The sequence below is a fragment of the Aedes albopictus genome, chromosome 1 (assembly GCF_035046485.1).
Source record: "Aedes albopictus strain Foshan chromosome 1, AalbF5, whole genome shotgun sequence".
NCBI classification, from domain to species: Eukaryota; Metazoa; Arthropoda; class Insecta; order Diptera; family Culicidae; genus Aedes; species Aedes albopictus.
Genome location: NC_085136.1, coordinates 72,421,295 through 72,448,850, shown reverse-complemented (window position 1 = coordinate 72,448,850; position 27,556 = coordinate 72,421,295). Strand labels below are relative to the sequence as shown.

Genomic DNA, 27,556 nt, shown 5'->3' with positions numbered 1-27,556 from the left:
TCCTGTTGTCATTCCTGAAGGAATAGTTGCAGAAATTTCTGGAGGAAAATCTGGAAGAATTCCTGGAGGAATCCCTGGAAAAATTCTAATGAAAATCCTGGACGAATTTGTGAAGAATTTCTGAATGAATTGCTGACGTAATTTATCAAGGTATTCCTAGATTAAGCCCTGAAGAAATTTTTGGGATTATATCTGGTGGAATTCCTCGAGGAGACCCTGAAAAAATCCTGGATGAAAACATGCAATGAATTCCTGGAGGAATCCCTGGAAGGATACCTGGATTAATTTCTGGAAGAATGCCTAGGAAAATTCCTGGTGGAATTCTTTTAGGAATCCCCGCAATAATTCCTGGAGAAATCTCTAGAGCAATGCCCAAAAGAATTGTAACGCTCTGTGCTGTATGGGATTATGACAGTAATATAGAAGGTAGATATTCACTCCCTTGAAGATGGTACTTGAATGAATTTATTTCCATATTGATATATCTTACAGAGTCCTGCTGGAGACACTTGAAGCACCGATACATGCATAGGTCATCAACAACGATCACTAATCAGCGATCGTTGTCCATGTGGAAAAGGAACAGGTATATTTCTTGAAAGTCTAACGACTGTGCACTTGAGAACAGCGTGGTTCAACAAATTTGTAAAACGACACTTTTGTTTGTCGTCATAAGCGCTGACGGAAAATGTGCAGGCATTAAACTGAAAATTCAACGCCTGGCATAATTATCTTTCTCAGCAGACCACACCAGTAGACTGCTGGAAATGTAGAATCGATTAAGAATGAAACAAGGAATGAAATGACATGTGTGATACACCTGTCACAGAATCCCTAAACGGTTCCTGGAGGAAGTACTGAGCTGATTCCTGGAGAAGTTCATTAACGAATACAAGGAGGAATTCCTGAAGGAATGCTAAAAGGAGTTCCTGGGGGAATCTGACGGATTTTTTAAATAAGTTGTTCCAGAAAGAATGACAGAAGAAATTCTCGAGAGAAGCCCTGGAGAAATTCTTGGAGAAATCCCTGGAGGATATCCTAGAGTAATCTCCTGGAGGAATCTCTAGAGACATTTCTGTAGGAATCATTGGAGGATGTTTTTAAGATAATACGCTGAAAAAATTCGTGCAGGAATTCCTGTGAGGAATTCCTGAAGAAATCGCAGATAAATTGTGGAATAATTGTTAAAATCTTTGGATGAACTCCCAAAAAATGTTTTGTACAATATTTAAAGAAATTCCTAGAATAATTTTTAGATAATCTCTGGTAAAATTTTCTGAAAGGATTTCTGGAAGACATTCCTGCTGAAATACTTCGTATTATTCCAAATTGAATTATTGGAGCAATAATCTCTAGAGGAATTCTTGAAGAAATAAATGGAGAAATCCCTGAAGAAATCTCTGAAGGAACTTGCAGAAATACCTGAAAGGATCTCTGATGACATTCCCATTTTTTTTTCACTAAAGATATCTCAGGAGAAATCCCCGAAGGAATGTCTGGTGAAATAACTAGACGATTTCTTGACAATATCTCTGGTGCAATTCATGATGGAATCATTGAAGGAAGCAGTGGAAAAAATCCTAGAGGAATTCGTCAATGTATCTTTGCAGAAGTATCTGTAAAAAAAAATCTGAAGAAATCGTGGGAGGAATTCCTGAAGCATTTTTGAAACAATCACTGTAGGATGCCCGTGGTAGAATTCACGGAGGAGAAATTCCTGAAGGAATTTCTGAAGGTGTCCTTGAAAGAATTCATAAAGAAAGCTCAGGTAGACGCCAGGGTAGACGAAATTATGTACTGTATAGCTGCATATGGTTCTACAAAGTCCTTCTTCAAAGTCCTCCTTTCTCTCTCTCTCTGGCTACGCCCGTGATTGCCATAGTTACTGTCATTATGACATTTTCATATGCATAGTGTTGAAGAGCTTCCCCTCTTTTTAAGCAGGGTATTAAAAAGGTGAATAAATTAAAAGTACAGAAAGATAACCTGCAAAACAAGTAGTTTCAATGTACTTAGTTTCCCAAATTCATGCGTTTGATGGTTCATTCAGTCTCCAGTTAGCCTAGTGGTTAAGGCTATGGATCGCCAATCCGGAGACGGCGGATTCGATTCCCGTCTTGGTCGGGAAAATTTTCTCGACTCGCTGGGTATAGTGTATCATTGTACTTGCTATACAATATATACAAATACAAATACAAATACAAATATACAATTTCATGCAATGGCGGGCAAAGAAAGCCCTTCAATTAATAACTGTGGAAGTGCTCTAAGAACACTAAGTTGAAGAGAGGCAGGCCAAGTTCCAATGCGAACGTCGAGCCACAAAGAAAAAGAATAAGAAACAAACTTTTATTAAACTCATTTTTTGCCTTTCTCGTACACCAAGGTGTACCGAAAGGCTATATGTTCACTCCAAAAATGAAATTTTGATAGAACCCCCGGGGGGCCAAGTCTTATATACCAATCGACTCATTTCGACGAGTTGAGATGATGTCTGTGTGTATGTATGTGTGTGTGTATGTATGTGTGTGCGTGTGTATGTGTGTATGTGTACAAAAAGGTCACCTCACTTTTGGATAGTAAATATCATCCGATTTCAACGCTTTTATTTTCAATCGACGCGGAATATTGTCCCATTGTTTCCTATTGAAAATGGTTTGAATCGGTCCAGCCGTTCCGGAGTTATGGCCATTTAGGTGTTCCGGACCGGTACCCCAGGAAGGGGCCAGATATGAAATTGCAACAAACTCATGCATGCGACCCATCTAACCACGGCATTTTCGATTATCTGACGAACGGTAAGCAGGAAAACAGTCGCAGATTATATCTGAACCGGTAGTGTTCCGGAACCGGTTCTGGGTGTCCCGCCGGAAGTGGCCAAATATAAAAGTGAACCAAACCCATGCATGCGACACATCAAATTGCAGCTTTTTGTATAACCTGATGAACGGTAGACAGGAAAATAGTCTCGGACCATATCTAAACCGGTAGCATACCGGAACCGGTTCCGGGTGTCCCACTGTAAGTGGCCAAATGTAAAAGTGAAACAAACCCATGCATACGACACATCAAATCACCGCTTTTATGGAACCTGATGAATGGTTAACAGGGAAATAGTCTCAGACCATATCTGATCCGGTAGCGTACCGGAACCGGTTCCGGGTATCCCGCCGGAAGGGACCAAATATAAAAGTGAAATAAAACCCATGCATGCGACACATAAAATCGCAGCTTTTTCTATAACCTGATGAACGATAAATAGGAAAATAGTCATAAACTATATCTGTACCGGTAGTGTTACAGAACCGGTTCCGGGTGTCTCACCGGAAGTGGCCAAATATAAAAGTGAAACAAACCCATGCATGCGACACATCAAATCACCGCTTTTTCTGTAACCTGATGAATGGAAAACAGGAAAATAGTCGCAGACCATATCTGATCCGGTAGAGTTCCGGAACCGGTTCCTGGTATCCCGCCGGAAGTGGCCTAATTCATACATGCGACACATCAAATCATGGCCTTTTCGATAACTTGTACGATCAGCAAGAAAATAAGCTATGCCCACATTAGAAACTACTGATAGTGTTCCGGAATCGATTTGAGGTATCTCGCTGAAAGTAGCCGAATGTAAAAGAGAACCAAAAAAATATTCGCGACACATCAAATGGCTTTTTTCCTGATGAACGGTTACCAAGAAAAAATATCTCAGATCATGCTTGGGAAAACTAGTAGTGTTCCGGAATCGGTTCCCGGTGTCCCTCTGGATGTGGTGAAATGTAGAAGGCAACCCAACTCCATGCATGCGCTTCATCAAACCGCGGTTTTTTCGATAAGCTGATGAAAGGTTTTCAAGAAAACCAGCTCAGATTATGTTAGAGACCACCGATAGTATTCCACAACCGGTTTCAGGTGTCCCGCCGGAATTGGTCAAATGTAAAAACGAGCCATGTAAATTTTCCGGAACCGGTTAAGGGCGTCCCACTGGAAGTGGACATACATAAAAGTGAATCAAACCTATGCTTGCGGTACATCAAATCGCTTTTTGTCAGTAACCTGATGCATGGATGATAAGAAAATAGGCACAGTCCACAGAAGTTACTACCGGTAGTGTTTTTAGTTTTGGGTAACCTGATTAACAGTTTTCATAAACTCAGATCACATTTGAATATACCGGTAGTGTTACGGAATCATTTCCGGGGGTCTCGTTAGCAATACAAAATATACTCAGATTACATAAGAGGCTACCGGTGGTGTTGCAGAAGCAGCGTTGGGTGCTTTAGCGAAATAACGAAAGTAAACTAAATGAATGCAAGCGATAGATATGTGTAAGAGAACCAAAAACCTAAAAAAAATTAAAGCGATCTAATCAAATCACACTATTTTAGATTCCTGAGACGTAAATTTACAGTAGGATGGATCAACGTTGTATGGAAAAATTAAAATTTAAGCGCATCAGCCCGGAACATTCTTTTAAATCTTTATTTGCGTCTAAAATTACTACGCAAAATTTTGATGCGGCTGGAGGGTGAGCTCTGTAATGTGGATGATATTTGAATGTGATATAGCATTGGCAATTCAAATTACTACATTACAAATTCTACATGAATTTTGCAGCCAATGATAACAAAATATAGCATAAAATGTGCAGATAAAACTTTGTCAAAGTGTTCTGTGGAAAAAGTTTAATCCTGGCTAGTAATTGTCATCTTGGTATGAATCAGCCTCCAGTGAAGGTGGTCAAGCAGTCAACTGAAAGGACTGATACTTCAGCTCTGCCCATACGTTGAATATAACGTCGGAATAAGTGCCCTAATTCGATGATGACCTTGATAAAATTATTGATTTTCTAAATAAAGTATTCTCATGATTTAGGTGGTACAGTCCCAGATCGCTGTTATGAGCATTTCCCCCTTCTCGGCCATTACCAAAGCACAGAGATTTGGGGCTGATCACTGACTCTAAGGCAAGATTGATTGCGTCGACGGAAAGATCATGAGTACATATTTGACGAGAAAGGCACTATCACCACTAGGTGGATAAATCTGGTTTTTTTAAAGCTACATTCGTTGTAGTCATTATTTGTGCTATAAAAAGTGAAACTCAGAGTCATTCCGAAATTATTTTGAGATATTTCAAGATTACTAAACTTCTCTACAATAATACGAACTTCTAGCTAAGGTCCGATTTTAGTGTTGAGAAAGTTAAGCGTGAATGGTTTCTGTGGGGTTGCTACGTTGGTAGGGCTGAAAGTTTTTGTTTGTCATCTCAGTACTAAAAAAAAATAAATACAAACTTGCCAGCTGTCGTTAGATTTTCCATAATGGCGGATGTTGGAATCTGACATGTTGGAATACCTTCCTTTTACTTACCTTGGTTGAGACCTTGGTACAACATGAAACCTTCTGAAACGCCCCTGAGTGCTCCAGGAACATCATGAAACCCCTGAATTCCATGAAACACCTTGAACATATTTGAAGCGCTCCTGAGACTCCCTGAGTCGCCCTTGAGAGCCCCTCAAATGCTCCTCAGACCTCCCGATATTCCTTGAACCGTCCTGAGACCACCTGGATCGCTCCTGAAGTTCCCCTGAGTCCCCCTGTATCCCCTGGAACTCCCTGAAATCCCCTGAAGTCCCTGAGACTACCCTGAGACCCTTGTAAACACCCCCTTGACTTCCTGGTACCTCCTGAATCCCCATCCCGGGTAGAGGTGAAGTACTGACGATCAAAACGTGATATTGGTTTGATTGACATAAGAGATAAAAGATCTGAAAATAATATCTGAAAAATGTTCCTGAACCATCTGAGCAATATCAAAATTTGATATTTCAAGATCAAACGAATAGCTTGCTGCTATTGGTTAGATCTTACAAGATCTAAATATGATCTGATGATGATGTTCCAGGAGTAAATTTTAGATATTATTTTTCGATCTTTTATCTCTTATATCAATCAAACTAATATCACATTTTGATCTCAATATCAAAATATGCTATTATTGAGCTCTTTTCTTCTACCCGGGATGTGACTCCCTTGAAACGCCCTTAAGCTCCCCTGGTACCTTCGTAAATCCTCTTGGGCCTCTTGAAACGCCCCTGAAATATTCTGGTATTCCCTGAACCCTCTGCCCTTGAGAGCCCCTTAAACGCACTGGCGACCTCCCGTTACCTCCTGGAACCGCCCTGAGACCACCTGAAGTGCCTCTGAAACTCGTTATTGTAAAATCATATCACGTTCTTATTATGAAATATTTCTGAAAAATCTTCATGAATCATATGCAAATGCAGTTGATGTTTCACAACTTATGAGCAAATTGTCTGAAATGTGTCTTTCAGTGTTGGATATGAATTTTCTTGTTGGAAAGTCACGTTCTCTCATATGCGATGCTTATTTAAATGCCATTGTAGCTACCGGATAGTATTTTCTCCAAATAAAAACATCAGTATTCAATGTAGGTAAATGTTCGCACATCCTACGCCAAGTGAATGTGCAAACAGCGTCAGTTGTCGCCGCCATGATGGCGCGCCATCAAACAATCGTCATCTTCACTCACGTTCATCACGTCATGTGCCCGTCCCGGCTGCCGGTTAGCTATGTCACACTTTTCACCGACCTCCATTTCCTCGCTTGTGCACCCGCTCAAGTCACTCCGCATGCGAACTTCCCAGTCCCGTCGTCGATAACAAACAAAGCTCTCCCCGTGGTCCGCGATGGTGAGCGCGATCTATTCAAATTCAATTTCCAGCCTACTGGCTGGAAGTCCAGAGCGGAAAATGCGCATCGCAGCTCGCAGCAATCGCCGCCGGCAGGCACTATGCGTCGCGACGCCACTCATAGTGATCGTCGTGTCACACACGCTGCGGCAGCAGCAGCAGACACTGTGCGAGAGCACCTGTGCGACGACGCGCACATCTGATCATCGATCGAACAGGTGCTCACTATGACCCACGTGGAGCGGACCAAGGGGCAGCCGACGAGGGCAAGCCCCAAAACGCAGCCAACCGAAGGCAAAGTGGCCTCCCAGCCACCCGGCCCAGCTGAACACACAAAAAAAAACTCTCTTTTCGCGTGCGCGTGAGCGCCGCTGCGCTGCTGAAAAGAGACACGTTGCGCTTGCTGAGCCTCTTTCTGCGCGGCGAAATTGGCTTTTGGGTTTGGTGTTTTTGTTTGGGTACACCTTGCCTCAGTTTCGTACACATGTTCGAGGCGGCCGGATCGTTTGAGTTCGAGTTTGAGTTCGGTTCTGTTTGGCGGGTGTGTTTTACTGGTGAAGAACACTTGCGACAAAGGGCGTCGTCGTCGGGCAGAACGCTCGCGCGCGCGTCGCTTTCCAACGCGAAATCACTCGTGCGTTACTTGGATCGTGTTTTTAAAAATTGCGCGCTTGCTTTGTTTTGAAACAACTTGGGCTTAGGGCCTGTCCATAAACTACGTAGACTCTTAGGAGGGGGGGGGGGGGCTGGCCAATGTCTACGCTCCATACAAATTTCGAAAATTGTGTATGAACAAAAGTCTACGAAGGGGGAGGGGGGGGGGTCTGAGATGGCTGAAAAAAAGTCTACGTAGTTTATGGACAGGCCCTTAGGTAATAAAAGAGTGGCTTTGTGTGTTTGGATGTTGTCCAGAAGAACGTGACATTTACCCATTTTGTGGGAGAAAGTGCCAGTGTGACAGTAGAGTGGTCCAAGTTTGTGTCGACAAAAGTTCAAACCTTATTCCATGAATTGGAAGATTAGTAGTGATAAATATAGTGACCCATGCAAATTTCAGCAAATAACCTTGGGAATACTCAGAGAACACCGCACTGAGAAGTGGGCTATATTGCAGTTGCAGATGTTATGCCAAGCCAAGAAGAAGACGAAAAATAATGAAGCATATACAATAAAAACGGTTAGACTTGCCCTTGGATTCTGAGCAAAAACCTTGCTAAAATCTAAATTATGAGATTCCTACTCCGATAAAATTCCTAAAATTCACATGTAATTCTGGGACGTTCCGAGCGGAATGCTGGCTGATCACTGCCTGATAAGAATTGCGGTTCGCAAATTATGTGGAAAATCTTTCGGAATTCTAAAAGACATACATACTGCGGGAGAGTTTTTGTACATATGACCTTTTGTGAAAATCGGTGTGAATTTGTCGGCGATTCCGGACTCCGGTGAGGATTTCTTCTAGCATGTGTTGGAAAATTTAAAAGGTATTCAGGGAGTGACGATCGAACTCCTGGAGAAATCCCAGAATGAATTTTAGGCAGAATCTTGGATGAATTGCCTGGAGTAATTATGAAGGAATTCCAGATGGAACTGTGAAGCAATCCCGGAAAAATTTCTTAAAGAAATCGAAGAAATCCAGGAACGAAATTCTGAAGCAATCATGGAAAGCACTTCGAAGGAATCCCTGGGGTGAAATTCTTGAAGGAATCCCAAAAGGAATAATGGGAAGAACCCATGAACTCCTTATGGAATTTCCTTGCAGAATTTCTGGGAGGAGAGGACTTGGAGAAATCCCAGAAGAAACTTCTTGAGTAATCACAGAAGTAGTGCTTAGTAGAATTCAGTAGAATTCTCCTGGTGTATGAGGTAATTTCTTTCAGAATTATTTTGAGAATTCCTCTAGAAGTACCATCTAAGATTGTTCCAAAAGTGCTTTCTGAGAAGCCTTCAGGAGTTTGTTTTGGGATTCCTCGCGAAGTCCGAGCTCCTTCTGGGATTCCTCTTCTTCCAAGAGCCTTTTTGGGTTTTCTCCTTGTGTTTTTTTGAGTTCCCTCCAGGATTCCCGAAGAAATTCTTTCCCAAATTGCTCCGGGCGTTTTTTTTTCTGAAATTTTTATCATGATTTCTTAGAGATTTTCAACCAGAATTTTTTCCAGGATTGTTTTAAGATTCGTCTAGGAGTTCCTTCATTGATTACTCCACTGTTCTTTCTATGATTCATTTTCATTTTTTTGGGATTCCTTCCGGGATTTTTTCAGGAATTCCTTCCGGGATTCCTCCAGAAACTCGTACTGAGATTCCTCCTGTGCAATTCTTCTTATTTTCTGATTCTTTTAAAATATTGTTGTAAGTTCAGTCTACTCTGGAACAAAGAAGAGAATTATCGGACAAAAAAGACGCAAAACAAGCAACAAAGAAGGCCTTTCATGTGACAGGTCCGTGTATGCGTTTGTTTACAAAGGTTGAACAACAGCTGCTAACCCGGACTTGTCATCTCCATAGAAGAACTGTCAAAGACCCGAAAACTCAGCTGATATAAGAAGTTAAATAGAAAGGCCCATTGCTCTTTATCCCAACTGGAAACAGATAATGACATGATCTGACAAAACAAAAGCAATTTTTTACGTGCTTTTCAACTCGTAAATAATAATCGATTATTTCATAGGACAGGATATGACAGATTGTCAGCCTAAAAGAGACCAATTCTGAAACCAATAATGTTAGCAACGCGGATAAACAAGACAACAAGCTATGAAATTAGAAAGAGAAGTTGCACGAGTCATATCGTATTGCTGTTTTCACTGAAAGTTTTTGTTGCTTTGCTGAGTCACACGAAATTTTCTTAAAGCGAAAGCTTACGCGATATAGCAAATCGCTTAAGTCCACACTAACACAGCAAGAACACTGTCAACAATAACTTAAAACACATGCATTGTCAGTGAAACGACTTATTTCCATGACAACAATCCACTCTCAAAACTATCGGATGACCGCCGTATAATGAAACGGTGATAAGGGTGTTGATGTGCGTGGGTGAATGCAGATAAGCCCTACAAAGACAGAAACCTGTTTGCTTACGCATAACAGATAGACCCTTTTTAAATGTTACGTTAGGTTTGATAGCAGCCTTGCGGTGTTTGTCAACTTGAAGTTACCGCTCGAAAATCGCCAAGGGTGCATTGTCGTAACAAGTGTAGGTGGCGATATTGTCATTATTGTTGCGTGATGGTTGAAATTTGATTCAGTGCCTTATAGTGTAGTGCATGCCGCATTAACCCGTTGCCATTAAAGCTATCATGTTTGCAAATAATGTCGCACTAATATAGACATAGGAATCTCCGGAGGATCTTTGAAGGAACTGTAGGAGGAAATCCTGGAGAAACTCCTAGAGGAATCCATGAAATAACTCGTGGAAGAATACCTGAAGGAACTTCTGTAGGTGGTTCATGAATCTGTCATAGAGAGATCCGCACAGAAACTTTTGAAAAAATCTTTGATAGGCATTCTAGAGGAATTTCAGGAGGAATCTCTGAAAGAATTTTAGGAGGAACTCCTGAAGGAGTTTTAAGAAGAGTCTCCGAAGAAAGTCCAACAAGAATCCAGAAGGAATCTTCTAAGGAATTCCAGGATTCATTTATTTAGTATTACATCAAATTCAAGATAAAACTGAATCAACAATATTTCTCCATAATACACGGTTCGTGGCTGCCGCTCTCCATCCTCGGTCGCGCCCGATGCTCGCCAAGTCACGCTCCACCTGGTAAGGAATTCCAGGAGCAATCCTTAAAGAAATTCTACGGGGAACCCCTAACAGAATTCCAGCAGAAAAAAAAAAAACGGGAAGACTATTCAAAACATTTCGAGGAGGATTCCCCGGAATCCCCTAAGGAATTTTAGGAGGAATCTCCGAAAGATTTCCATACAAAACCCCCGAACGGCTTTCAAGAGGAATCCCCGAAGAAATTTCAGGATGAATCTCCAGGAGGAAAGAGTTCTTGTAGGATCTTCATGAGGGATCCTTCAAGGAAATCCTGAAGATGTGCTTGATTATAATCCTAGAGAAATTCTTGAAGGAACTCCTAGTAGAATCGCTGAAGGAACTCCGAAATTTCTGGAGAAATCTCGGATGTCGCTCCTGGAGGCATCCCTGAATGCTCCTGGAAAAATCTCCAAAAGAACTCCAGAAGCGATCACTGGAAGAAATCCAGGAAAAAGACTCAAAAGGAACTTCTAAAAGAACCTTACAAGGAACTACTGAATTAATCCCTGGTTGAACTTCTGTACGAATCCTCCAAGTTACTTTTGGAGGAATACCTGAAATCTCCTGGAGGTATCCTCTGATCCTCTTGTAAAAATCTCGGAAGGAAATCCTGCAGAGATCGCTAAAAGAGCTTCTGGAGGAATCCCTGATGGAATTCCAGGAGGAATCACTGAAGAAACATCTGCACGAATCCCTGAAACTTCTGTAGGAATTTCCGATGGAACTTCAGAAGGGATTCCTAGAGGATCACCTGGATTAATCATTAAAGAAACTCCTGTAGGTATTCCGGAAGGAACTTCTGGTGCAATCCCTGAAATAATTACTATACTGCAGGAATCCTCAAACAGTTGGAGCAATCCCTGGAGGAACCTCTGTAGGAATATTTGAAGGAACTCCTAGAGACATCCATAAAAGAACTTTTGAAAGAATCTCTGAAAAATCTCCATGAAGCATTCCGAAGGAATTCCAAGAGGAATTACCGAATGAATTTCAGAAGGGATCCTTGAAGAATGTAACAAAATACATTGGAACCTTATAAATGCAGAATGCCCCATTGGGCGCCAATGTAACAAAAACAAGTTTATTTGAACACTACAAATACATAAAGTGGTGCACGCTGGGCGCTTAGATACGGAAATAAACAGAACCCTACAAATGCACCAACTAACAACATGCTACACAAAACATAAACTGTGCCCTGTTAACAAAATGGATAACGAAGTCCAATACTAGGATGGCGAGGTTTTATTATTGTTCTTGGTCCATCAGTTTCTACTTCCTAAGGGGGCACCTTGATTCGGGGTAAAGTACAAGATCGTCTACATTTTGATGTCCGTGCTACGACGGTTTGCTTGTTTTGTACTTGATTGTTGCTCGAAATGTCCTGAGCACTTCACATGCTTATTGATTTTCAGGGACAGGTATACAAGCCAGATCCTTGCAGAAATTCCAGGAGGGATTACAGAAGGAGCTCCTGTAGGAACCCTGGATTCAATTCCTGGTGAGATCTCTGAAAGGACTCCTAGAGAGACCCCTGAGGGAATGGCAGGAGGAATATCTGGAAGAATCTCTGAAGGAACTCTTGGACTAATACCTGAAGGAATACCTGAAGAAACTTCAGAAGAAACCCCTCAAGGAACTCCTAGACTAATCTCTGAAGGATCACCCTTGGGAATCTTCAGAGGATCTTCTAGATGAATCACTGATGGATCTCCTGGAGGCATCTCTGAATCTTCCTCAGAGATATTCTAAAAAAAATCCATGGTGAAACTCCTAGAGGCATCTCTGAATCCTCCTGGATGAACTAATGGAAACATCTCTGACGGAACTCGTGAAGAGATCTCTAAGGGAATTTTTAGAGAAATCCCTGATTGAAATTTTACAGGAATCTTTGAAGGAATTCTAGGAGGAATCCTTAAAGGAATCTTGTAGGAATCTACGAAGTAACTAGAAATCCCTGAAGATGACTCTGGAAGAATCTCTGATGGATCTTCTGCAGGCATCCTGAATAATAAACGAAATCTAACGAACAACGAACAACAAAAAGTTTCAAAACTTTCGTATTTGAATGGACACCCATTTGGAATTCCATTTCAATTTCTTCAAAAGTTCTTAATACGAGTCTTTTTGATAGTTTTCCTAAAACAATAGAAAGAAAAAATAGGCAGACAAAAGTTCCAACGACCAGACTACAAATTGTATGAACGTACTGTTTTCTATTGCAATATCATAAGGGCAACACTTCAATGGTTGATATCTGTTTGTTGTTTTTCTTTGATAGTATTATTTCCCAAAATATGATTTGGATAATCTCATGGTGATCCTACGTAATACCTCCCGAGAATCCTCTAGGGTTTCGTCCCAGCAGTTCTCTTTGAGTTCCTCCCGGCATTCCGCTAAGAATCGTTTCCCCCAGGGATTCCTCTTGAAATTCCCTCAGAGATTCATCCCGGTATTCCCAAAGTTATTCATTTCGCGATTTCTTCAGAGATTCTGTCCGAGATTTTTCCAGGTATCGCTTCTCTGATTCCCTCGGGGTTATTTCGTGAGATTGCTCCATTGATATCCCCCGGAATTCCTTTAGCTGTTTGCTCTAGGATTTCTTTAGATTGGCTTTCAGACAAGGATTTCTTCTGGAATTTCTTCATTGCTCTGTGATTTTTCTCGGGACATTTTATGAGATTCTTCCCTGGATAATTCAAGGCATATCTACTCATTCATGCTTCCCAGTTTTCTCTTTGAAGGTACCCCTTCAAGAATCTTTCAGGAATACCTCAAGGGATTTCTTCATGGGATTCTTTTTGCAATTTCTCCCAGGATTGCTTCAAAGATTTCTTCCGGAATTACTTCAAGCATTACTCCCAGAACTTTATCAGTGATTTCTCAGTTTTTTTACGGAACTTCATCTAGGATACGCTCAGAGATTAATTCTGGATTTCTTCATGAGACCTCCCGGGACTCCCCCAGAGATTGCTTCTGGACATTTCTTTTGGGATTTCTCTCTGAATTCCTCCCAGGGTTTCTTCCGGGATTATTTTAGAGATCCTTCTTGGGAGCTCTCCATTGATCCTGTTGTTTTAGGAATTTCTCCTGATATCCCTTCAGGGAAGTTCGTTTTTAGGAAGTTCTCTCGAGATGTCTCCCTGGAATCCTTCAGGGATTCTTCTCGGGATTCTTTCCGTGGTTCTTTTATTGATTCCTCCCGTGACTCCTTCCAGAATTTCTTCCGAGACTCTTTCAGGGATTCTTATCGCTTCAGATGTTTCCAGATGTTTCTGCTGGGAATCCTTCAGGATTTTTTGAGGATTTCTTTATTGATTCTGCTTGGATTTTAGAGATTTCTTCTGAGATTCCCTCAGGTATTTCAGCAGGCACTTCCTCAGTATTCTTTGAGGGATACATCTTGGGATTCCCCCGATCACTCCTTTATTTATTCTTCCCGTTTCACCGAGATTCCTCTCGGGATTCCTTCCGTGACTCGTTAAATGATGTCTCAATGAATTTCTCCCAGGGTACCTCCCGGGATATCTTCCGACAATCTTACCGGAATTCTTCTATAGATTATTTTGAGGATTCCTCCCGGGGTTGGTTCATCCGGTTTTTTAAGGAGTCCTTTAAGAGCTCCCTTCAGGATTCTTTCAGGGTTTCTCCCTGTGGTTCATCATTCCGAAATTCCTCCTAGGATTTCTCTTAGGACTGTCCAGAGACTGCATTCCTCCACATAATTTTCCCAAGATTCCTGCGATGATTACTTATATATTTAGGGGAAGGGTAGTCATTTCTTCTTCTTCTTCTTTATGGCTCTACGTCCCCACTGGGACTTGGCTTGCCTCACTTCAACTTAGTAGTGTTCTTTGAGCACATCCACAGTTGTTAATTGAAGGGCTTTCTTTGCCTGCCATTGCATGAATTTGTATATTGTGAGGCAAGCACAATGATACTCTATGCCCACTGCCCAGGGAGTCGAGAAAATTTTCCCGGCCGGAACGGGAATCGAACCCGCCGTCTCCGGATTGGCGATCCATAGGGCAGTGCATGAAATTATCTCCTTCTCTTTCACTCTTACAGAAATTTTGTAAACAACAAGGCCACGAAACGTCAAAATCCCATACAAAATCAAACAGTGCAGTGCCCTATAGCCTTAACCACTAGGCTAACTGGAGACCCAGTCATTTGTATAGGAATGAGAGTTGTTACATAGGGGCAGGGGAATGTCAAAAATTGGTAAAAAATGCAATGTTGTATGTTTATGAAATGTCCCTTACGGAACGATTTAGAATCTCGTCATGCTTCGCTGGATAAATATGCTCTTGCTTTAGTGAAACATCTGTTTGCAACTTATTGCACTTAATAACTCTTTAAATTCGGCGAAATTGGTTGATTTTTTTTTGTAAACTTAAAATCAACGTTTTTTTTTAATAAGTAAACTTCGTCTTGCTTGTTGCTTCAGAAAACTCATCCTGATTTTACTGAAACTTTCCGTTTATCCAAGTGTATGTGATTTCCAGCGAGTGAAAACAAAAGTGTAGGATGTAACTATCAGCGGTGAAAACGAAGGCAAATTTCCAACTGAAATGATAGTGATGAACGTTGCGGAAAAGATCCAACGACGAGTTTTCCCCCTATGAAAAGTGAATCGACTTCCAAGTTCCCGCACTTTGTAAAATAGTGCCAGGCACACGAGGTGGTGAAATTTCGGTGTAACCGTGAAAACAAACAAATTTTCGATTTGGCACAATTTATTACAACTCGGGCGGTGCAATCCGATCCGGATCGTGTGAAACCGCGGCCAGACGCTGCTGGCTGCTGGCTGTAATTGAAACCGTTTTTCCATCAGATCCGGATTATGTAATCAGGAGGTAGGTAACATAGCCAACAACGCAGCGCGCTCATCTCCGGCGTCGTCGTGATACGCGGTGATGATGCGCGCCAGCATTATTCATCATCATCATCTTCGTTTTGGCGGGATACTACTGGTAGGCTCGGTGGTCGTTTTCGGTATGTTCGATTGAATTTTTTAAATGCAAAAACCACACCAAGAGTCGGGATTAATATGCGAGAGGCAAGAGGGTAAAACGTGATTCGTAAACGATGGGGGTGATGCATGGGTTATTAGGCTGGACCAAAATTAAAAACTCGATTTAATCCACCTATGGTGAACAGAACCCTTCTTACACTTATTAAAAATATTGTTGTATTATGCGTATTAGGCAAATTTATTTTGTGTGATTGACCAAAAGTTCTAGAAAATATTGTGGATTTGACATCTAGTGAATTGATTCCCAAAATAGCATCAGAACATGGACTTAATGCCAGATACCTCCCAAAATCTTATATGGAATGTTAAAAAAATAGCTTACATATTCTGGAATATTGCATCTTTTGTTAACTGCCAAATAATCTTGAATCGATTAACAAATGGATAAGAAAATCAGCGAGATGCACTTTGTCTAATTTCTCTTAATCAGTCGAATAAATAAGCTCCGAAGTACTTGGTATTCGTGGTTATGGTGTAAAAAGGACAAAAATGATATATCTACTACTTAAGTTAATCAGTTTTGGCATTAGCTACAGGGTGCGTCAGGAAAAAATGCGAAAAGTTCAAGGCACTATTACACGCTAAATATGGGATATATAAAAATGGACGGGACTTCACATTAGGGTTTTTAAAAAACTACTTGTTTCAAATTTACCCTAATCCCATCACCTTTATTATGTTCTTGTTTATAATTTTACATTTCACACTTCCTAACACTTATACTGGGCCAGAAGGGCTTTCAACTGACTATTAGACCTATCGATTCAAACGTTCACTTCCAACTGACTGATCGAGCCAGACCAGACCGAGGGCACACCTGTGTCCTCCGATTGAGTTCGATGCTTTCTCGATGTCAGCAAAAGTTCACCGGATGGCAACTGGCCTGGTTGTTCTGGGTTGCGTTGGATGGTCGGTGTTACTGTGCGCCGGTATCGATTTATCGTGTCATCAATATGCTCGGAGTCCAAAGGGTATTCTGGTATGGGGGTTATGCTCAGTGTCTCCAAGGGTGATACTGCTTTGTCAGCATCTAGTCCACGATAGGCGGATACCTGAACATCGTGGGTAGAGCCTAGGGATGTCCATAACTATATATGACTATTTTTTCATGACAGTGTATCAGTCAATGTCTATATTCTAGCACTGAAAAATAAAAATGAACACATTTGATGCTTAACATGTGATAATGTAGGCCTAATTAGCGGATATCAATAAACTGCGCGCCCAATGGTCATTAAACAAAATGACTATAACAGTAACAAAATTAGCTCAAATTCGATGAACAACCAGACCACACTGATCCAGAGCCATGTAGTTTCACATAGCAGATGAAATAAGTACATATATTTGATGATATTGTAGAGAAAATCAAAAAATTTGTTTTATCAGATGCGAAATTTAGCGACCTGTGCGATTTTCTGCGGTTTGAAAATTCTGGTTGTCTTCATCTTCAGGCACAATAGATCAAAACAATGGTCGCAGTGATGCTAATACCCAACATGGAATAAAAAAAAAATCTTCAGGCGCCGCCCTGTAAAGGTTAGTGACCAAAAAGGAAAATTTTTTAATTAACTTTTCAGAAAACTAGCCTACTATAGATCATGGAACGTTGAAACATAGATTGGTTAATGTCAAATGGACGAAAATGAGGTTTGAAGTTGAAAAACACTTTCGCATTTTTTCCTGCCGCATACTGTAGTTATTTTGGCTGTCCGGTTCTTGCATTTTTCCCACTATATATAAATTCAAAGCTTTCATTTAACATATTGTTAGTTTTCATAAAACTCCTGTGTATTTGTAATTTGTTATCTATAATTTTGTTGAAAACAATAACCTGCCAGTATACACTTTGTTTGAGGTCATTATTTATTGATAAATAATTTCCCTTAAACTGGTCAAAAACTAATGCAAGATAACAAGTGAATATAATAATAAAATAAAAATTATTGAAATACTCTTCGTAAGATATCTCAGTAATCAAATGTCGAATCGAAATAAAATTTCAGGGCCTTATACAAGGATATTGTAGCTTTCATTTGGTGCTTAGAGAACTCAAATCGGTTGACATACGGCTGAGATATTTATTATGGTACCCTTGGTCGAAAATCTCTCAAAAAGTTAACCTGTATTACTCCCAAGTACTCTTTGAAAGATATCTGGGTAACCAAATGTCCAATCCTAATGAAATTGTATAGGGTTCTACTAGAATGTTGTAGCTTTCATTTGGTGCCAGGATAACCGAAATCGGTTGACAGTTGTTTTGGCTAAGATATTTATTATGATGCACTTGGTCAAAAATCTCAAAAGGTTTAGTTGTATAAATCCTAAGTACTCTTCGAAAGATATCTCTGTAACCAAATGTCCAATCGAAATAAAATTTCTGGGCGATCTACTAGAATGATGTAGCTTTCATTTGGTGCCAAGAGAACCCAAATCGATTGACAAACGGCCGAAATATTTATTATGATACACTTGGTCAAATATCTTAAAAAGTTTAGATATATGACTCATAAGTACTCTTCGAGAGATATCTCGGTAACCAAACGTCCAATCGAAAAAAAAAATCAATAGCGTTCTACTAGGATGTAGCAGCTTTCATTTGCTTCCAAGAGAACTCAAATCGGTTGACAGACGGCTGAGAAACGTGCGTGACTTTTTTTTGTAACGCACATACACACACACACATACACACATACACACACACACACACACACACACACACACACACACACACACACACACACACACACACACACACACACACACACACACACACACACACACACACACACACACACACACACACACACACACACACACACACACAAACTCACACACACACACACACAGACACACACACACATACAGACATTTGCTCAGTTCGTCGAGCTGAGTTCATTGGTATATGAGACTCGGCCCTCCGGGCCTCGGATCGAAAGTCGGTTTTTCGAGCGATATTTATACCCTTCTTATGGGTGTAAGAAGGGTAAAAAGGCATGTTTCAAAAGTCAGTTTATGATGTAGTCATGTAGTGCTTGATGAGATGACAGAAGACAAGCTTCCCAGGTAACAATTTGACATTGATTAAGCGCTTCTCTAACTTATGCTAATCAGCCTTAATTTGAACAAAAGCTGTGCAAAAGAACTGTAAACATTTATTCAGCTCTTAAACACCAAATTTTGGTGATTTTATCCAGCCATAAGTTGATTTGAGCTCTCCATGTAACTGAATTAAGGTTGAAGAAGCGCTTATATCCGAGCGAAGAACGCTTTTCAGCCTTCATGCAGCAATTCTTCAGTAAATGGGAATGATTTATGATTCTATTTAAAGAACAGACAAGGATCAGGTGAAGCAATAGAGCCGCTTAATCATCTTTAGTTCAGCAATTCATCATCACTCATGAAGCACTACCAAATAAAAAAATCAGCATTAGTCCCACAGAATTTAAGCCCGAATTGCCAGGACTCTTGGTCTAGATGTAGAATAGTAGTCCATAGTTGCTGAAATTAAAATAAAGAAATAATGATTATAATTGAGAATCGGACTTCGGTGCATTGATTCATAGTCACTTACCTTAGCATCTGCTCTACCTGAATTGGTATGAGCTTAGTGATTTGTGAAAGAACAAGCTAAATACCGTCGTATCTGAATAAAGGTTGAACAAAGGCTGTGTTGAAGTTGAATAGGCTATGGAAGTGCTTTGTTACGAATGCATGGATTAGCTGTCAAAACATCATTGTTTTGTTTACAGTTCAGTGCTCCTCGGTTCGGTTTTCGGAAAACATCGCTGCAGTCAGAGAAAATGAACAGAAATACAGGTAAATATTCAAAATTAAAATACCACGGTGTGGATAACAAGTATCTATTTTTAATAACCCTCATCTCTATCGTGCCTCAACGTTGGGTCGACGGAAACGTCTTAATGTGGCCAGACAGAAATGCCGCGACGCTCATCAAAGACCGGTCGTCAGCCCCGTCCTCAAAATGGTACCAAATTTCCTGCACACTGAAACGAAAGTTCTTCAAGACGTTCGCAGAAGTGGAAGCTAAGGCGGCGGAAATGTCTGGTCACACTGATTCGAACTCCACGCAACCACTCCCTGTTTAAAAAAACGTCGTATCAAAGGAGCTGCGAAACGAATCTCGGAAGCCAACTTCAATGAAATGATGATCAACCCAGGTACTGACCTGACAATTATTTCCGAATTAAATCGAGTACAGCAATAACTTTCAACAGAGCCATCCGCATCATTGTATGTATATAGAGAAGGCGGATAATCTTCTATTGAGTATCATATTCAGCATGCGATGATAAGCTGAACAAAAGATACTTTGTAAACTCAACAAGCTAGCTTTCATCCAAACGTTCAGCTTCCGGCTTATTCAGCTATTGGCACCATTGACCAACCATTGTTCAGCTTTGATTCTCACTGTTCAGCCACCATTGTTACTTGGGTTGGTGATCTAATGGCTACCACTGCAGTAGGTTCTGGATTCAATATTTAGTCTTCCATCTCTCTTTTACATTGTATCATTTTATATCACGTTTTTCTATCTATTAATGGCCATTGTAGTTATAAGGATGTAGAGGTGCTCAGACTGAAGCATATCGCGGGCTTAATTGAGGCTATTCAACCGTGGCGGTCGCCGGTACGGTACCAGCGACCGCCACGGTACAACCTAGAGCGACTAAAACAACTGGATGTCGCCGCTTGACGAGGGCAAGCTCGATGAGGCCCCTCTAGAGGACTGCTGGAGTACAGTGAAAGCAGCCATCAACGACGCTGCTGAGTGCACTATCGGGTACGTGGATCGGAATCGACGGAATGAATGCAGACGAAGACGAAGAGTGCAGAACGGTTTTGGAGGAAAAGAACGTAGCAAGGCCGGTAATGCTGCAGCAAGGGACTCGACAGAACGTGGAACCTTACAAACAGAAGCGGAAACAGCAGACCCGTTTCTTTCGGGAGAAAAAGCGCCACCTGGAAGAAGCAGAGTGCGAAGAAATGGAACTGCTGTGCCGTTCCCAAGAAACACGGAAGTTCTACCAGAAGCTCATCGCATCTCGCAACGGCTTCAAGCCGCGAGCCGAAATGTGCAGGGATAAGGACGCCTCTTGACGAACGGACGTGAAGTTATCGAAAGGTGGAAGCAGCACTTCGATCAGCACCTGAATGGCGTCGAGGATGTAAGCACGGGCGACCACGGCAAAGGGGAAACGACGACGCCAGTGCAGCAGAGAACGGCAATGAACCAACTCCCACGTTGAGGGAAGTTAAGGATGCCATTCATCAGCTCAAAACCAACACAGCAGCTGGTAAGGATGGTATCGTAGCTGAACTCATCAAGAGGGGCCCAGAAAAGTTGGCCACCTGTCTGCATCGGCTGACAGTCAGGGTCTGGTACCGGAGGAGTGGAAGGAAGGGGTAATCTGCCCCATTCACAAGAAAGGTGACCATTTGGAATGTGAGAACTTCAGGGCAATCACTATTTTGAATGCTGCCTACAAAGTGCTATCCCAGATCATCTTCCGTCGTCTGTCACCTAAAACGAATGAGTTCGTGGGAAGTTATCAAGCCGGCTTCATCGACGGCCGGTCGACAACGGACCAGATCTTTACCGTACGGCAAATCCTCCAGAAATGCCGTGAATACCAGGTCCCAACGCATCATCTGTTCATCGACTTAAAAGTGGCATACGACAGTATCGACCGCGCAGAGCTATGGAAAATCATGGACGAAAACGGCTTTCCTGGGAAGCTGACTAGGCTGATTGAAGCAACGATGGACGGTGTTCAAAACTGCGTAAGGGTTTCGGGTGAACTATCCAGTTCATTCGAATCTCGCCGGGGACTGCGACAAGGTGACGGACTCTCATGCCTACTCTTCAACATTGATCTGGAAGGTGTGATGCGACGAGCCGGGCTCAACAGCCGCGAAACGATATTCACAAAACCCGGACAATTTGTGTGCTTTGCGGACGACATGGACATTATTGCCAGAACATTTGGAACGGTGTCAGAGCTGTACACCCGCCTGAAACGCGATGCAGCAAAGGTCGGACTGGTGGTGAATGCCTCAAAAACAAAGTACATGCTGGTAGGCGGAACCGAACACGACCGGATTCGTCTGGGTAGTAATGTTACGATAGACGGGGATACTTTCGAGGTGGTGGAGGAATTCGTCTACCTCGGATCGTTATTGACGGCTGACAACTACGTTAGTCGTGAAATTCGGAAGCGCATCATCAGCGGAAGTCGGGCCTACTACGGGCTCCAGAAGAAACTGCGGTCGAAAAAGATTCACCCACGCATCAAATGTAAACGATAATGAGACCGGTGCACCGCGGTGGTCCTCTACGGCCACGAGATATGGACCTTGCTCGAGGAGGACCTGCAAGCACTCGGAGTTTTCGAGCAAAGCGTGCTCAGGACGATCTTCGGCGGTGTGCAGGTGAACGGTGTGTGGCGGAGAAGGATGAACCACGAGCTCGCTGCACTTTACGGCGAACCCAGCATCCAGAAGGTGGCCAAAGCCGGAAGGATACGGTGGGCAGGGCATGTTGCAAGAATGCCGGACAACAACCCTGCAAAGCTGGTGTTTGCAACTGATCCGGTTGGCACAAGAAGGCATGGAGCGCAGAGAGCACGATGGGTGGACCAGGTGGAGCGTGACTTGGCGAGCCCGAATCTTGTGGAGTGCTATTGTTTATTATGTGTTATCCTAATTGTGATGTTTTACAAATGAATGTATGTATGTATGGCATTACTGCTCAATTTTGATGTATAGCTGTGCGTCCGTACACTGAATAACCTGGAAATATAGCCAAGATACTCAACCACACTTGTTATTTCTTTTAGAATAACCTATCCACCCACCAAATCATATCCAAAATCTTCTCACATAATATTAACCAACATACCGGACCCTCCCATAGCCGTACATGCATGGGAAATAGTTACATCCATAATGACCGCTAGTAGGTAAGTACCGGTTCACCTTCTGCTCCCCCCGGTCCCAACGACTCTAACGAGAGCCACCCAGAACCCAGAGAAATGCGCCAAAGCTGCCCAGTTCGAGGAAACCACCGCCACTTCCAGTTGCAAACCACACCAAAACAAAAGCCACACGTGATCGGTCAAAAAAACACAACGCAACGCAACGGTGAGAACATCCGCCAAACAGGTTATTCCATACAACACAACGTGTTACGTGTTGCAAGTAGGTAGGCCGGGGTTCAGCTGGTGGCGTTCTACCTTTGTATCTAGTGGGTGAGTCATACTCGGGTGAGGGCTCGGTTCGACCATCAGCATCGGCGATCATGAACGATGATGGCTGTGGGAAAAAATCGAAAATCAAAACAAACAACTACCAGCGCTTGCTAGGTTTGGCTTTTGAAGATAGGGCGCGTCTCAAGAGGAGACGAGTAAGTGCCCTCAGAACATGAGGGCATGGGCGCATGGGGTTTGCGGGGATCAGTCAAAGAAGTTCAATGCCTACTGCGTCCCATGGCAAACGTCAATGGATAAAATAAGCAACATCTTTACCATTAACCATGTGATAATTAGCTAGTTCAAACCATACTACAAGTACTCTGTGGAAACGATCCAAACACCATTAAATCAGATGTAGGTCAAAAAGTCTTATTAGCGTAAGTATATGTTACCGCAGGTGTAATAAGTGACACAGTTCAAAATATTGCATGTATTGCTTTGCTTTTCGAGGTAACACCATTCATTAAATGCGATTTAGTACAACACATTTCGTGGAGGCATTGCGCCTTCGAGATGCGATGGCCAACGCCATTGACCAACTGTCATCAAACAAAACGACAATTTCACGTTGATTCGCAAAAAAAAAAAAAATCAAGCGTTATGAAGTAATCGTCCCATACATTGCGTTGGGAGTGCGCGCCCATCAAAGTGCAACAAATCGCAATAATTCGCTGTTTGTGGGTCCATCATCATTACGTTGCGTCGCGTCGCGTCGGCTAGTGTGCCGAGCCGGGCCGACACAAGGCAACAGGCCAGACAGCCGGAATGTTGATTTCCCACTTCCAGTAATGGAGTGCAAATGAAGCGTGAAAAGTGATTTTCATATAATGCCGAAAAAAACGAAGGAAAATTGACCATTACTGCGCTGCGTATGTGACCCAAAAAAGGGAGCCCTAACTGGAATATCCACTTCTGGGTTTCTCATTTCGGTATACGAATCATAATAATACACCACACAAATATGTGTAATCTATATATATAAAAATGAGTTTGAAGTCCCTTTGAGGCAACAAAACTCAAGAACAGCTGAACCGATCAGGATGACTCTTGCACGGCTCGGTTCGTATTCGTGGTGGCTGTGTTTATATGTACAAAAAGTTACGAAAATCAGCTAGAAAAGTAAGAAAATTGAAAAATAAAATAAAAATTCATGAGCTGGGAAGGAAATCAACATGATCGAAATGAAATCAATCTAGAGTGCGGTGACGTTATGAGCTCATCAGTTGTCAAACCACCACAGATGAGCAAGACAACGTTTGCCGAGACAGCTAGTAATTGATATTTCTAAATTATGAAAAGTGGAAATCATCCCAAAGTTGTTAGGAATCGACCAGATATTTTTTTACCTGTCAATTATGAAAGAATAAAAAACCACGAAGATCATAGCTGGTACAGCTACCCTAACTGAAGTTTTGCTCAGATCGAAGCAATGCTATGGTCTTTTGCATAGCTCTTTCCTAGGTATGTATATGTAATGTAATACCACAGAGGAACAGACGTAACACTTAGAACAAATTTCATTAAAAACATCGTCACGAAAAAGTAATCGCCCAATGCTAAATGCACTGTGTTTGGACGGGCCGCCACTAGATGTCGGTAGTGAGTAAACGTCAAACAGGAGCAAAAACGATACCAGCGCCGTGAGTGGTCAGTCGACCCACTACTGAATATTTGAATCAACCGTTAAAAAGGTGATCGATGGGAAGCGTTGAGCAATGATGGCATTCACCATTTGCAAAAAGTTACATTCACTTGCTACTATCTCAGTTCATAAGTATGCTATCAAAAAACAATGTATGGTTGACTTTTACCCTGTAGTTTTATCTGAAAGTTTGCCGAATATCGTAAGGGTCGCACACGCATGCTTAACTCGTGAGCGAGCTGTGAAAACAACTCTCCACGCCGTGAATGTAATTACATACATACATTACATACATCATCTTGAAGTTTTCCAATAACCTTCAGATGATACCGGCTCGGACAATGACCTGTTAAGAGGCCAGTTAAAGTACTAATATCTTTTTTGGAAAGTTCCAGAATTTTGCGAGTGTTTGCAACGTTTGGCTTTATAAAACGCTTAGACTGCCTCGCAGTTGTGGTGTTCTCCCAAATGGATTTTATTTTCTGCTGTTCCCAAGCTTTAAACTCCATTCTGAGAGAACATCCAGAAATGCTACAAAATGGTTCAGGACCTATGAATTGATGAGACGATCCAAGTCTTGCTAGTATATCGGCTTGCTCGTTTTCTTCAATTCCGCAATGTCCTTACCCATTGGTATTGATACATTAATCCCTAGGCCAGTGACACCTGCACCGACTTGATGATTTAATTTAGAACCATCAGTGTAAAAAACGATCGATCCTGGTTGTAGCTGTGGGCCACCATTGTCCCACATATTTCTCCCAGGATTGATCACTTGGAAAGAACGCTGAAAATTGTATCGTCTGCTCATCCAATCACCATTGCTTGTGACTAGCGCGTTGATACTAATTGTTTTTTGAATACTGAGGTGTCCTCTCAGGTCACCTTCAAAGAGGTTTTTAGATCTTTTTAGTTTCAAAAGACTCTTTGCAGCTTCTAATTGAACAAAGTGATGCAATGGAAGTAGGTATAGTAAAGTGTCTAGCGCTTTAGATGGAGTACTTCGCATTGCACCAGTAATTGAAAGAGTAGCTACCCTTTGAAGTTTTTCCAGCTTCTTTTGAGCTAACCTTTCATTAGTTTTCGGCCACCAGTTACCTTAACTGAAGTTTTCCTCAGGTCGAAGCAATGTTATGGTCTTTTGCAATATATAGATCTTTCATAGGTACAGTAGACGTTCGATAACTGCAACATGTTTACGTTTCACTTAGCGAACAAAATTCGGTAACTGCAACGTCAGTTAGGCGTCAACAACCCATCAATTGACGTTAAATGAACGAAAAATTCATCCGACTGTTCATTTGGGCTAACATGGCGCACCATTTTGATGGATGGCGGTGCGATAACTGCAAAATTGTTGCACTTACCGGACTTGCAGTTAAAAAGCATTGCAGTTAAAAAAAAGCATTTGCACCGACCGAACGTCTACTGTATATGTAATGTAATACAGGATTGTTGGAGTAAATCGGTAACGCAGTGTGCTGATGACCTCCTTGGAAACCAAAGGTTTCCTTAGCAACCTAAGTTTTATGTAATAAACAACGCAGTTAGTTTTTTCATTCCTGTTCAAGTTCTCCATCAAGCTAGTTGTAAATAAATTAGTCTACTTTGCTGTTCCGGTTCTTTTCTAACCTTCAAGAAGGATTTAAACGGCTACGCAGTTTTCTATACGGAAAACGAGGCTTATTATTTGCCCGACGTTTCCACACTGGGGTTTTGTGTCATCTTCAGGGGTACCAAATAATAATTGTTCGTTATAATGGAACACTGAAATAACTAAAACGGTCGCTATGGTATGAACAAATAGCGCCACCGTAGCCTTGTGTTTGACATAATTCCACTACTATCACAGTGTCAATGCCTGTATACGGTGGCGCCTTTGTTTACATATCGCGAATCCTAGAAAAGTTTGCTTCATTGATCTATTAGTTACCTCTGAGGATGACACAAAACCCCAGTATCGAAACGTAGGGCAAATAATGAACCACGTTTATTTCGTATTGAAGATTTCGTAGCCGATTAAATATTGTAGTTAACTCCTCAGTTGATCTACCAAGATATGTTTTTAACCATAGTAGGATGACCCAGACAGGCTTGCTAAACGAAAACTGCACACTGCGCTATCGTGGTGCGCCTAGCCTAACACCGATGAGCTTTTACAAGTTTAAAATTTTACAAAGTAAGTAGTGATATCTAAAAGATAAATAGCTGAGAATTCTATTTATGATTCAAAAGATCGTTGCTTATTCCCATGACAAATAATAATCAGGTGATTATAATACAATGAGTCATTTTGAACGAACTTCCAAATGACTCACAGTGAGAATATCATTATTCGTATTACCTGTATAAATAATATTCCAGTTTGACCGTTTGCGAAGCCATATGTCATTTTAATTCGAATACGGTAGAAGCTATCAACTATAATGATTGTTTTGATCGCATTCCTGTCAAGAATCGGCTAAACATCATATAAGCTGTACAAGTACAATAGGAAAAACCGTTTCGTCTAAACGAACTCAAACAGTACTTAACTAACCCAATTACCGGTTGATGATCAAAGAGATAAATGCCAAACAAAGAACAGAGTGGCTCCTGCAACAAGTGCAGTATGTGAGTTCCCCATAACTATTTATAATACGTATGGAACTCTTATTTCAGTAACCGACCGACATCATCATCATCGTCATCAACATTCTAAAATCTCCATTGTTATAAACATTCCAATTTGAACATCCGTTCGTACGGCGTATGCGGTACAAACGTACCAGCATGCTTGAAGGTAATCCATCAGACTGGTACACATTATTTAAGGTGATCGAAATAAGAAGAAGAAGAATGTACGATTTATGTTAGTTACGATATTTCCCATACAAGCCACCCTACAAAGTTTACATGCAAGTTTACTTACTAACATAAAAATTAAAATCTGTCAAATTTGATTTTGTAAAACGAAATATTTAGATTTTTCGGCAAAAACTGTCCCTTGTTAATTTTTTTTTCTAAAAAATTATCCAATGCATGGGGTGGGACACTCATTAATATTGGCATTAATATCGATTAATATTATATTAGTTCAAGTAATATCTAGTAATATCGATGCTGTACATCAAGGTGGCTGTGATTTTTT

The 27,556-nt window shown here is 41.5% G+C and overlaps 1 protein-coding gene across 1 annotated transcript in view; it reads left to right on the top strand.

Moving 5' to 3' along the window:
- The first annotated feature begins 14,993 nt into the window (after positions 1-14,993).
- LOC134285004 (uncharacterized) overlaps positions 14,994-27,556 on the top strand; it is a 194,044-nt gene continuing 181,481 nt past the window's right edge. The window contains exon 1 of the mRNA XM_062844830.1: positions 14,994-15,331. The gene's annotated coding sequence lies outside the window, so the exon portion shown is untranslated. The remainder of the gene's footprint in view (positions 15,332-27,556) is intronic.